This window comes from Taudactylus pleione, unplaced genomic scaffold, assembly GCF_031769625.1.
Source record: "Taudactylus pleione unplaced genomic scaffold, aTauple2 ptg002133l, whole genome shotgun sequence".
NCBI lineage: Eukaryota > Metazoa > Chordata > Amphibia > Anura > Myobatrachidae > Taudactylus > Taudactylus pleione.
The window spans coordinates 291850-305280 of NW_028286527.1; the positions used below are offsets into that span (position 1 = coordinate 291850).

General features: G+C 44.1%; 1 protein-coding gene and 1 pseudogene across 1 annotated transcript in view; one reads left to right on the forward strand and one right to left on the reverse strand.

The window, feature by feature from the left end:
* LOC148435665 (uncharacterized) overlaps positions 1-13431 on the forward strand; it is a 131242-nt gene that overhangs the window by 85709 nt on the left and 32102 nt on the right. The window lies entirely within an intron of this gene.
* Positions 1-13431, reverse strand: part of LOC148435666 (uncharacterized) — a 79252-nt pseudogene that overhangs the window by 47494 nt on the left and 18327 nt on the right.

Below are 13431 nucleotides of genomic sequence, written 5' to 3' on the forward strand. Positions count from 1 at the left end.
CTAAAGAGTTGTTTCATTATGGACATTCGGTATGTACATATCACTATTACACATCCCACTATATGCTCTTAGAGTGACTATAGGGGGTATACACACATTACACATCACACTATATGCTCTTAGAGTGACTATAGGGGGTATACACACATTACACATCACACTATATGCTCTTAGAGTGACTAGGAGGTATACACATCACACTATATGCTCTTAGAGTGACTATAGGGGGTAAACACATCACACTATATGCTCTTAGAGTGACTATAGGGGGTATACACATTACACATCACACTATATGCTCTTAGAGTGACTATAGGGGGCATACACACATTACACATCACACTATATGCTCTTAGAGTGACTAGGAGGTATACACATCACACTATTACACATCACTATATGCTCTTAGAGTGACTATAGGGGGTATACACACATTACACATCACTATATGCTCTTAGAGTGACTATAGGGGGTACACACATTACACTATATGCTCTTACAGTGACTATAGGGGGTACACACATTACACATTACACTATATGCTCTTAGAGTGACTATAGGGGGTATACACACATTACACATCACACTATATGCTCTTAGAATGACTATAGGGGGTAAACACATATCACACTTACACATCACACTATATGCTCTTAGAGTGACTAGGCGGTATACACATCACACTATTACACATCACTATATGCTCTTAGAGTGACTATAGGGGGTATACACATCACACTATATGCTCTTAGAGTGACTATAGGGGTATACACACATCACACTATTACACATCACACTATATGCTCTTAGAGTGACTTTAGGAGGTATACACATCACACTATTACACATCACTATATGCTCTTAGAGTGACTTTAGGAGGTATACACACATTACACATCACACTATATGCTCTTAGAGTGACTTTAGGAGGTATACACACAGTACACATCACACTATGGCCCTGATTCAGACCCACTCGTGAGCGGCTGTCCGCTCGCAAGTGGGTCGATGTTCTGCACTGAGCATGCGCACGACGGAGGGAGCTCCGTCGTACGCATGCGCCAGACGCGACGAGCGAAGGAAAGTCCTTCGCTCGTTGTGTCTGATCAAAGGGGGCGTGCTGTCGATGTTGATTGACAGCACGCCCCCTTTTGTGGGCGTGCCTCCCTGACGGGGGCGTTCCCACGGGAACGCCTCCCCTCCGGAGCTTGCGGTTGAAAACCTGCTGTGGGTGGTGACCCACAGCTATACGAGCGTCCAGGAGGACGCTCCATTTTTATGGAGGGCGGCCCTCATTCAGAGCGTACGGCTCTGAATGAGGGCCTATATGCTCTTAGAGTGGCTATAGGGGGTAAACACATCACACTATTACACATCGCACTATATGCTCTTGGAGTGACTATAGGAGGTATACACATTACACATCACACTATATGCTCTTAGAGTGACTATAGGGGGTAAACACATCACACTATATGCTCTTAGAGTGACTATAGGGGTATACACACATCACACTATTACACATCACACTATATGCTCTTGGAGTGACTATAGGAGGTATACACACATTACACATCACACTATATGCTCTTAGAGTGACTATAGGAGCAATACACATCACACTATATGCTCTTAGAGTGACTATAGGGGGTATACACATTACACATCACACTATGCTCTTAGAGTGACTATAGGAGGTATAAACACATTACATATCACACTATATGCTCTTGGAGTGACTATTGGGGTATACACATCACACTATATGCTCTTAGAGTGACTATAGGGGGTATACACACATCACACTATTACACATCACACTATGGACCTCATTCAGAGCCGGTCGCACAGAGCGTGCGGTCGGTCTGAATGAGGGGAGGACCTCTTGAATTTTCTAGATGTCCTCCTTTGCGGTGGTAAGGCTGTGGGTTCCCACAGCCTTACGACCGCCTAAGGTGATGGTCACGATGGTCAAGACCATCGCGATCATCGGGGCTTACAACGAGACCCTAGGGTAGGGTCTCCCTTGTCGTAAGCCCCGGAGAGCTTCTGGCTCTGTCTGAGCCGGAAGCTCTCCACTGACATCACTAGTGATGTCAGTGGGGCCGCCCCCAAACGGTAGGCGTTCCCATGGGAACGCCCCCGTTTGGGCTGCCACCCCCCCGGCCCGCCTTCCAAACGGGGCGAGCTGTCAATCAACATCGACAGCTCGCCCCCTTTGGATCGAGACCCGCTACGACCGGCGCTGTCGGTCGTAGCGGGTCTCACGCATGTGCACCCCGGCACCGTCGTGCGCATGCTCTGTGGGGGGCCATCGACCCGGTCCGAGCGCATCGGCGCTAACGACCGGGTCTGAATGACCCCCTATATGCTTTTGGAGTGACTATAGGAGGTATACACACATCACACTATGGGGGTCTCTGACCATCGCGACCATCACCCGAGCGGTCGTTAGAGCTGTGGGTGTTAACCCACAGCCTAACAACCGCAACAGAGGCGGGCGGTCAGGATGCAAGTGGCCGCCCAGTTTCTGAGCGACCGCTTGCATCCTCCGACCGCCTCTGAATGAGGCCTTATATGCTCTTAGAGTGACTATAGGAGGTATACACACATTACACATCACACTATATGCTCTTAGAGTGACTATAGGAGGTATACACACATTACACATCACACTATATGCTCTTAGAGTGACTATAGGAGGTATACACACATTACACATCACACTATATGCTCTTGGTGTGACTATAGGGGGTATACACACATTACACATCACACTATATGCTCCTGGAGTGACTATAGGGGGTATACACACATTACACATCACACTATATGCTCTTAGAGTGACTATAGGAGGTATACACATCACACTATATGCTCTTAGAGTGACTATAGGAGGTATAAACACATTACACATCACACTATATGCTCTTGGAGTGACTATTGGGGTATACACACATTACACATCACACTATATGCTCTTAGAGTGACTATAGGAGGTATACACATCACACTATATGCTCTTGTAGTGAATATATGGGGTATACACATATCACACTATTACACATCACACTATATGCTCTTGGAGTGACTATAGGAGGTATACACATATCACACTATTACACATCACACTATATGCTCTTGGAGTGACTATAGGGGGTATACACATCACACTATATGCTCTTGTAGTGAATATATGGGGTATATACATATCACACTTACACATCACACTATATGCTCTTGTAGTGAATATATGGGGTATACACACATCACACTATTACACATTTCACACTATATGCTCTTGGAGTGACTATAGGGGGTATACACATATCACACTATATGCTCTTGGAGTGACTATAGGGGGTATACACATCACACTATATGCTCTTGTAGTGAATATATGGGGTATACACATATCACACTATAACACATCACACAATATGCTCTTGGAGTGACTATAGGAGGTATACACATATCACACTATTACACATCACACTATATGCTCTTGGAGTGAATATAGGGGGTATACACATCACACTATTACACATCACACTATATGCTCTTGGAGTGACTATAGGGGGTATACACATATCACACTATTACACATCACACTGTATGCTCTTGGAGTGACTATAGGGGGTATACACACATCACACTATTACACATTACAATATATGCTCTTGGAGTGACTATAGGGGGTATACACACATCACACTATTACACATCACACTGTATGCTCTTGGAGTGACTATAGGGGGTATACACATTACAATATATGCTCTTGGAGTGACTATAGGGGGTATACACACATCACACTATTACACATCACACTATATGCTCTTGGAGTGACTATAGGGGGTATACACATCACACTATATGCTCTTGGAGTGACTATAGGGGGTATACACACATCACACTATGGCCCTCATTCAGACCCGGTTGCAAGCGCTGATCGCTCGCAACCGGGTCGATGTTTGCCCACTGGGCATGTCGGTGGCGGCTCCGATGTGCGCATGCGTGAGACCCGGCTAGCGACGGGCGCTCCGACGCTATGGGTCTCGCACCAAATGGGACGAGCTGTCGATGGTGATTGACAGCTCACCCCATTTGGGAGGGGGGTGGCCGGCCAAACGGAGGCATTTCCGATGGAACGCTTGCCATTTGGGGGCGGCCCCACTGACATCAGCAATGATGTCAGTGGGTAGCTTCCTGTTCGATCAGAGCAGGAAGCTCCCTGGGACTTGCGCTTGCCAAGACCCAACCTTAGGGTCTCGTCGCAAGCCCCGATGGTCGCCATGGTCCTGACACACTATTACACATCACACTATTACACATATCACATTATGTGCTCTTGGAGTGACTATAGGGGGTATACACACATCACACTATATGCTCTTGGAGTGACTATAGGGGGTATACACATATCACACTATATGATCTTGGAGTGACTATAGGGGGTATACACATATCACACTATATGCTCTTGGAGTGACTATAGGGGGCATACACATCACACTATATGCTCTTGGAGTGACTATAGGGTGTATACACATCACACTATTACACATCACACTATATACTCTTGGAGTGACTATAGGGGGTATACACATCACACTATTACACATTAAAATATATGCTCTTGGAGTGACTATAGGGGTATACACACATCACACTATTACACATCACACTATATGCTCTTGGAGTGACTAGGGGGTACTGTATACACAACACACTATATGCTCTTGGAGTGACTATAGGGGGTATACACATCACACTATATGCTCTTGGAGTGACTATAGGGGGTATACATATCACACTATTACACATCACACTATATGCTCTTGGAGTGACTATAGGGGGTATACACATCACACTATATGCTCTTGGAGTGACTATAGGGGGTATACACACATCACACTGTATGCTCTTGGAGTGACTATAGGGGGTATACACATATTACACATCACAATGTATGCTCTTGGAGTGACTATAGGGGGTATACATATCACACTATTACACATCACACTATATGCTCTTGGAGTGACTATAGGGGGTATACACATCACACTATATGCTCTTGGAGTGACTATAGGGGGTATACACACATCACACTGTATGCTCTTGGAGTGACTATAGGGGGTATACACATATTACACATCACAATGTATGCTCTTGGAGTGACTATTGGGGGTATACACATATTACACATCACAATGTATGCTCTTGGAGTGACTATAGGGGGTATACACATATTACACATCACAATGTATGCTCTTGGAGTAACTATAGGGGTATACACATCACACTATATGCTCTTGGAGTGACTATAGGGGTATACACACATCACACTGTTACACATCACAGTATGGCCCTCATTCAGACCCGGTCTCCTACGCTGAGTTCCGGAGCTCTCTACAAAAGGGGCGGCTGTCGGTGGTGATCGACAACTCGCCCCATTTTGTAGGCGGGGTGGGGGGGTGGTTTCACAAACAGGTGTTCATTAAGGAATGCCTGCCATTTTGTGGGCGGCCGCACTGACATCAGCAGTGATGTCAGTGGGGAGCTTCCTGCTCGATCAGAGCAGGAAGCTTCCTGGGGCTTGCGGTTGCCGAGACCCAACCTTAGGGTCTCGTTGCAAGCCCCGATGGTTGCGATGGTCTTGACTATCGTGACCATCAACCTGGTCAGTTGCTAAAGCTGTGGGTGGTAACCCACAGCTTAGCTAGCAACCAGGAGGCAGCACTAAAAAAAAGAAGCGTCCGACCTCTTTCAGAGAGCGATCGCTTCTTGCGACCGCCTCTGAATGAGGGCCTATATGCTCTTGAGGTGACTATAGGGGGTATATTTACCAAAGTGAGCTTTTAGAAGTGGAGTTGTTGCCCATAGCAACCAATCAGATTCGACTTACCATTTAACTAGCACCTTGTAGAAGATAATAGCTAGAATCTGATTGGTTGCTATGGGCAACATCTTCACTTCTAAAACTCTCCTTTTAGTAAATGTTCCCCTAGCTGTCTGCTAGTAACGGTATTATACATACAGATAGTTCTGCAGACCAGTCACAGTACTATAGAGGAATATGACTTGTAGTCTGTTCATGAACCAGCTGAATTCATTATTTAATTCTAATACAGTTGACAGGTCATTGTCTCTGCCTTGTATTCCTGGTAATAGCCATCAGTTACCATGTATGACGAGATTGTGGGTTAAAACAAGTAAATAAAAGACACCTAATATTGGGCACTACAGTAGGACCAAACCCTTTATACAAGTCACCAAATCTGGTAAAACATATATACAATAAGGAAAAAAGGGGAATAAATCTTGCGCCAAACTTGTTTCAGCCAAAGCGGTGTCTTCATCCAGAATAAAATGGACATTGTACCCTCAGATACGCCAAATGTTCATCAGCTGGAGAATATGGAATAAAATGATATAGAAATTGTATCAGAAAATGATAGTTGATTGATAGTCACTAGCACACCCTGAGTACAGGCTAAACGCATGCAGGTGACGGCCCCACAGAGAACTAACACAGCAAAGGTGATAATAAGAAAACCTTCAATCACACGTGTGTATAAATCACAAGGTAACAGATGCTTACTATAAGCTCACATGGTGCTTTATACACATATAGAGGTTTCTTTATACATGAATCCCACTCTCCTTATATGTACACCTTAGGATTCAGGGTTATAAATGATGCTCACACAAATGTGTACACACGTAGCGGTTTTGACCAACGATATCGCTGAACGATTTCCCTTGAAAAGGTGGCGGCCATTTTATAATCTGCATTTCTTGCTCTGTGGCTAGTTTGGTCTGGTTTATACCTGCTGAACGCTGCATTGCTAATTTGCTCTGCTTTGTTTCTGGCTTGCCTGTATATTGTGCTATTACTATGGATCCTATATGCCATCGGGTTATGGTTGCTTACGCAGAAGTCAGGCTTTTGTCTGAAAGGGAGAGGGCTGAGAGGAGGAGAAGGCCTCGTTCCTGTTGGACATAGGAGTGGCTGCTGCAGAGTGATACCATGTCCCACATGCCTCTTCTGCTCAAGAATAGCCTGGGTGACTACCGGAATTTCTTGTGGATGGACGAGGTGACGTTCCAGGAGTTGTTGAAGCTTGTGACCCCTGTCATCCAGAGGCAGGATACAATCATGCAGACGTCGATATCGGCTGAGGAGAGGCTGGTGGCTACCCTGAGCTTCCTAGCCCTGGCTGATGTTAAATTTAGAACCTTAATGTCACCCCAGGCATTGGGCATCATCAACCCCGAGACCTGTAGGGCCATATACGGGGCCCTGAAATTGGAGAATTTCAAGGTAAAAAATGTTTAAAGTATGCACTGTAATATATGTATTCAAAGAGACCCTATGGCCCGTATTAAATTAGACGCGAAAAGCCGAGACCCTGCAAAAAGTATCGCCGATCTCGGCTTTTCGCGTGGAGGAAACTTATCGCCGTATTCAATTCCAGACGCTTTTCGAATACACGGAAAGTCAATGCAATGTAATAGGCGAAAAAAATTCCGGGTGCAAAGGTGGGGAAACCATTCAACACCCCTGGGACAGCCCCTCAGAGGACAACTGTCAAAAAAATCAGGGAAAAACATAAGAACACCCCAAAACAGTACTTTGAAATTGGGGGCATAAAAGTCCAAAGTTGGGGTAGAAGCATAAAAAGCAGCGAAATAGACTTCTAGGGGGTCTGCAAGGACGGGTGAGGTGTTTTTAGGATTGCAGGTGCTTGTAACAGGTGCGTTTTTCACAGGTTCACTTTAGAGACTTTAAAATATGCTAGCGCCCATTTTCATGTACCCCAAATGTGACAGGACTACTTATTTTCTCCAAAAAATACTGCTTAATGCCATTCTTCACCACTTTTACAAGGACGCTAATAGTAAGCAATTGTGAGAACTTAAGTACCCAAAATAGCTTTATTAGGGCTATTAGTATTCATCTATATTGATCCCCAATGTTAGTGCATCTGTTTGGGGGGTTCAGGCTAATTTCCCCACTTCTAACAGCACTTTCCGCCTGTTTCACATTCGTCGGGTCCCGTTTTCGCATGGTTTGGAATTGAATATGGCAAATAGCGGGGGTGCGCACTATACGTTTTTACATCCAAAACACGTGATGTTGGTGAAAAGTCCGGTATGCGATTCTATTTTGCGGGTGCAAAACTAATTGAATACGGCCCTATGGGTAATATTCAATTACCTGCGATAAGGTGAAGTTAGCAAACAAGTCTCGCCATTTGCTCTTTTTCGCCTATGTGTGTTTTTTCGCCTTATTACGTTCCGGGACCAATTCGCCTAAGCACAAAGTCAGTGCAATGTAATAGGCAAAAAAGATTCTCCATTCAATGTCATGTTTTAAAAGATGCAAAATCTATATTTTGGGGTGCAGATGTTGGCCAACCACCTAGATCCCTTGGTACACCTGCCCAAAAAACTAATCAGCCACAAAAATAGGAAAAAAAAAAAACCAGAACACCCCAAAAAACTCATGACAATTTTGGGGTGGAAAAGTACAAAGTGGGAGGACAAATTTGCAAAATATTCTGGGGCGTCTGTAATGGGTGGCCAGGTCTTCTGGGGTGTCTGTAATAGAGGGCCAGGTCTTCTGGGGTGGCTGTAATGGGGGGCCAGGTCTTCTGGGGCATCTGTAATGGGGGGCCAGGTCTTCTGGGGCATCTGTAATGGGGGGCCAGGTCTTCTGGGGCATCTGTAATGGGGGGCCCGGTCTTCTGGGGCAGCTATAATGGAGGGCCAGGTCTTCTGGGGCATCTGTAATGAAGGGCCAGGTCTTCTGGGGCAGCTGTAATGGGGGGCCAGGTTTGGGGCAGCTGTAATGGGGGGCCAGGTCTTCTGGGGCAGCTGTAATGGGGGGCCAGGTTTGGGGCAGCTGTAATGGGGGGGCCAGGTCTTCTGGGGCAGCTGTAATGGAGGGCCAGGTCTTCTGGGGTGTCTGTAATGGGGGCCAGGTCTTCTGGGGTGTCTGTAATGGGGGGCCAGGTCTTCTGGGGCGTCTGCAATGCGGGGCCAGGTATTGGCATTGTGGGTACATGTAGCAGGGTGTTTTTTCATGCTTTTTAAAAGTTCACATCACACACATTAAACTATGCTACCATCCATTTTCCCATACCCCAAATTTGATGGGACTACTTTTTTTTTCACACAAAATACTGTTTTCACTCATTCTTCATCACTTTTTCAAAGATGCGTCTGCAGAGCATTTATCTCCAGTTAAGTAGGTTTTAAAAAAGGCTCCGATTGAAATAATCTGCATCCAATGTACCCGTTTTCCAATCAGGAAGCCACCATGGGTGTATAAAAGTTCACCCTGTCACGGACCTGGCATTATTGGTGTGTAAGGTCTGTAACTGTGAAAGGGGTCTTACATGGGATGTAGGCATTTACAAATCCCCAGTGCAACCCACCTTCTGCGTTGTGAAAGAAGTTATCAGTCCTATAGAAATATTTCTGTAAATTATATCCCCTTTCCTTTAATAGTGTGTGCATTATTTATTCACGCCCCTGAATGGACACAATCTATTATGTAGTAGTGACAGTGTTTGATAGCCAAGTATAAAGTAGTCATTTAATTTTAATCAAATAATATACTGTAAAATGTGTGAACCGTTAATTCAATGTTATAAGATTATTAGGGGTAATTTTACTAAGAATCGAGTTTGTGTGAGTTTAGCCTGTTCTTCAAACTCGCAAATTTACTAAGAAAAAACAGGTGTGTTCTATCAAAACAAACATCAAAACTTGTACGTGTTTTCTAAAATCCCCCAAATACACCATCGCCAAAACTCGCAATTACTTCCCATAGGAAACCATACAACTCGCAAATTTACCAAGAATCGAGTTTGTAAACTCATGAGAGAAAATAACAAACTCACCACTAAATACTTTTCAAATAGACGACCTCCTGAGATGAGTGTTTGGGCGAGTTTGGAAGTGTTCACAGGTGTTTGTAGTTTCACTTATTGGCAACACAATGATGATACCTATAAAAGTGGCTAAAGCTGCAGCGTACATTAGTCTGGAGAGTTCTGCAGCACTGCCGGGAATATGATGTGGCTGGGATTTATGGGGCTCTACCAGCAGGCTGAAAGCAACCAGGAGCAAGAAACTGAGCAAGCTCAGGAGGTAATGCCGGTTTCCCAAAGCTTGCGCAGGGCATGTTTCTTTAGGAGGTGTTTGAACCTGAACGCATTGGCCGATGGTGAGGTCATACAGATGTTCCGGCTGAACCATAACATCTTCCATCTGTATGACCGAGTCAAACTGGACCTAGACCCTGACACAGCACGTTCCCACTATGTCTCAGGCCTGCATAAGCTTCTGGCTGTGTTGCAGTTTCTGGCTACTGGGAATTATCAGTCTGTTACTGGTAGAGTAACAGTCCATATCCCAGTCCACTTTCTCCAGATACTTCACCCAGGTACTGGCCTCATTTCAGCCACTTATGGATTCCTGCATCTGCTTCCCTCGCCATGAGACACAGTGGCAAGGTAGCTTTGTATGGTATTGCAGGCATGCCAAATGTCTTGGGTGCTATTGACTGCACACACATTGAACTGAGACCATCTAGGGCCAGGGCACATGTATACCTAAATAGCCACCATGCCCATTCTACTAACATGCAGGTGGTGTGTGATACAAAAATGAAAATCATGAGTATTGTAGTCGGCTACCCTGGCTCATGTCATGATGCCTTCATCCTCAATCACTCATGCTTTCATGATCATTATGCCGGACAAATGCCGGAGGGATAGTTGCTGGGTCAGTACCTTAGACATTGCCACTTTAGTAATGTTACGCATGCTTAGATCTGTTTATTAAATATATTTTGAATTTATTTACAGGTGATTCTGGGTATGGGTGTCTTTGTTGGCTTCTGACCCCGTTGGCACTTCCAGTTTCTCCTGCTGAGCATAGTTATAATCGAACACATACTGTAAGTCTACTAGATCTGTGATAGAGCGTACATTTGGCCTGCTTAAATCTCGTTTCCGATGTCTGGATAAATCGGGTGGTCTTTTGTTATACTCTGTTGCTAAAGTTTCAGATATTGTGCTCAGCTGCTGTCTATTGCATAATTTGTGTTTTCAGCAGCCAATCCCGGCTGATTTTGCTTTAGACAGTGACCAGGCAGGGGACTCTGGGCCTGACTCAGATCCGCTCGTGAGTGCACAGCAAGCGGGTCAGTGGCCCCTCACTGCGCATGCCGGAGCCGGCTCCGGCGTGCGTGAGCCCCGTGCAGCCGGTTCTCCGGAGGTCTGCGATCTCCAAACAGATTAATAACACGTCTGCGATGAAAAAGCTTTTTTAACATACGTATAGATTTTTGGCTTCTGAACACGAAAAATGACTCCCGATTTTGCATATCACATCATGTTTTCTGCAAGGTCCACATGGGCCTGGAGCTGAAATCTACTAAGGGCCTAAACCCCATACTGTCTAAAGGAACATTGCACCACACAACTACAAGGTGAGCTGGCGAAGGTGGAAACAGATGCAACAGATGCAACAGTTTTGCCCTGTGCCGGCTCATTTTAACCCCTGCCTACTACCACATACACAGTACACACTACACACACACAGTACATACACAGTACACACCACATACAGTACAGTTTAAATTTTTAGGCAATGTCAAGTATCTAAACTACAAAGAAATAGACAGGGAAATGCTTAATAATGACAGAAACCTTGGCTGCAATATGAGTTTAAAGGTACATTTTTTGAATTCCCATATTGAGCATTTCCCGAATAATCTCGGACACTACAATGAAGAAGAGGGTGAACGGTTCCATCAAGAAGTTAAAGATGTAGAAAGAAGGTACCAGGGTAATTGGGACGTCAGCATGATGGCTGACTACTGCTGGATGATACACAGAAAAAGCTTATAAGCGAAAAACGAAGTTTGAAGACAAAACCCCCCCAAGATATTAACGATTTTTTCAATAATTATGATTTTGTTTCTATTATTATTTGATTTTATTGTTATTTTATTATAGAATTAAGACAAAAACACAGTAATATCATCTACACTTCGTATTTCCCAATAAATATGTCAAAAACAATTAAACTTCTTGTATTTTCTTAAAAATGTTTGTAACCCCCTTAAAGGTAAATGTGATGTGGTAATTTTTTTTAATATACTATTTCTTGATGTACACAGGAGTATAATTAAGAATATAAAAGTATTATTAAAAAAATCTTTCAATACCATAAATTTCGTTGACCTGTGTAATAAATCTCATTCAAATTACACACAAATATGTAGGATGGGCCTATCCAGGCATGCAAGTTCAATAAGAATCACGGAGAATATGAAAGATTAAATGTGTTTATTATAGCATATTGATCTCACATGATGGAGTTTATATATGAAGATAACAAATATGACTATTAAGTAGCTATAATCTAATATCTATTGTATCAAGAGATATACACACACTATATTATACTACTGATTGTAATCTATATAATAAATATACTTACTTGGTAATTATAATAGTGATTCTCACAATATTGTCACATACAGCAGCGCACTAGTTAGTGTATGAGTTAGACACTGGTGACTGAGCACGATTGAGTGTTTTGCTGTGTTTTAACCCAAGCACTTAGGTGGAAATTAATGATTAGTAATAAAAGTGATATTATAGCATTATTCTGACATTGAGCACTGGTAATGGGATTATTTTCTTGTGTAATGTAGTAGTGATATATCCCTGATTAGCACCCCTGAATGTGACTAGATGATACTGAGATAGTCATGATGTCATTATAACAAGGGTAGTCTTGCAATCACAATAGGCATGGTGTGACCCATTACCCCTTTCCCCATTTCCTTATATTTGAATTAATAAAGGTTATATTTTACTTGATAACAATGCACCACTCAAGACAACCCCTGTCCCTTTAACCCCCTTTTTTTCTATGAATATTCCCTTAGAGCTGGAAATGCTCACTGGTACTTAGGTTGCCGCCTGGTCTTACACGTGGGTGACACTGCTCTAGATGACAACTACAGCGAGTGCACAAATAGATGTTCCACAGGAGTCATAGCCATGCAGAAGAGTCTCTCACGATCAAAAGTCCAACTGACAGGAACCGGAATACACGCGCTAGGGTATGCTATAACCGGCAAGATGGCGCTGGACTTGCACGTTTCTAAACTATATTGCACCAATAGCAAGCAAGGCTGAAGATTAACTAATGGCCAACAGCTGAGCCAGTGCCCGTCATCAAGTGGTCCCAGAAGTATGTGCGGCTGCCCAGTGTCCTGATCTCCCAGCAGGCGCCATCTTAGTTTGGCATCTATGAGGCTGTCTGAAGCTGCGGCAGAAGAATACGGCATCCCGGAAGGGGAGCAAGAAGGTAACAAACCTCGACAGCGGCTTCTGG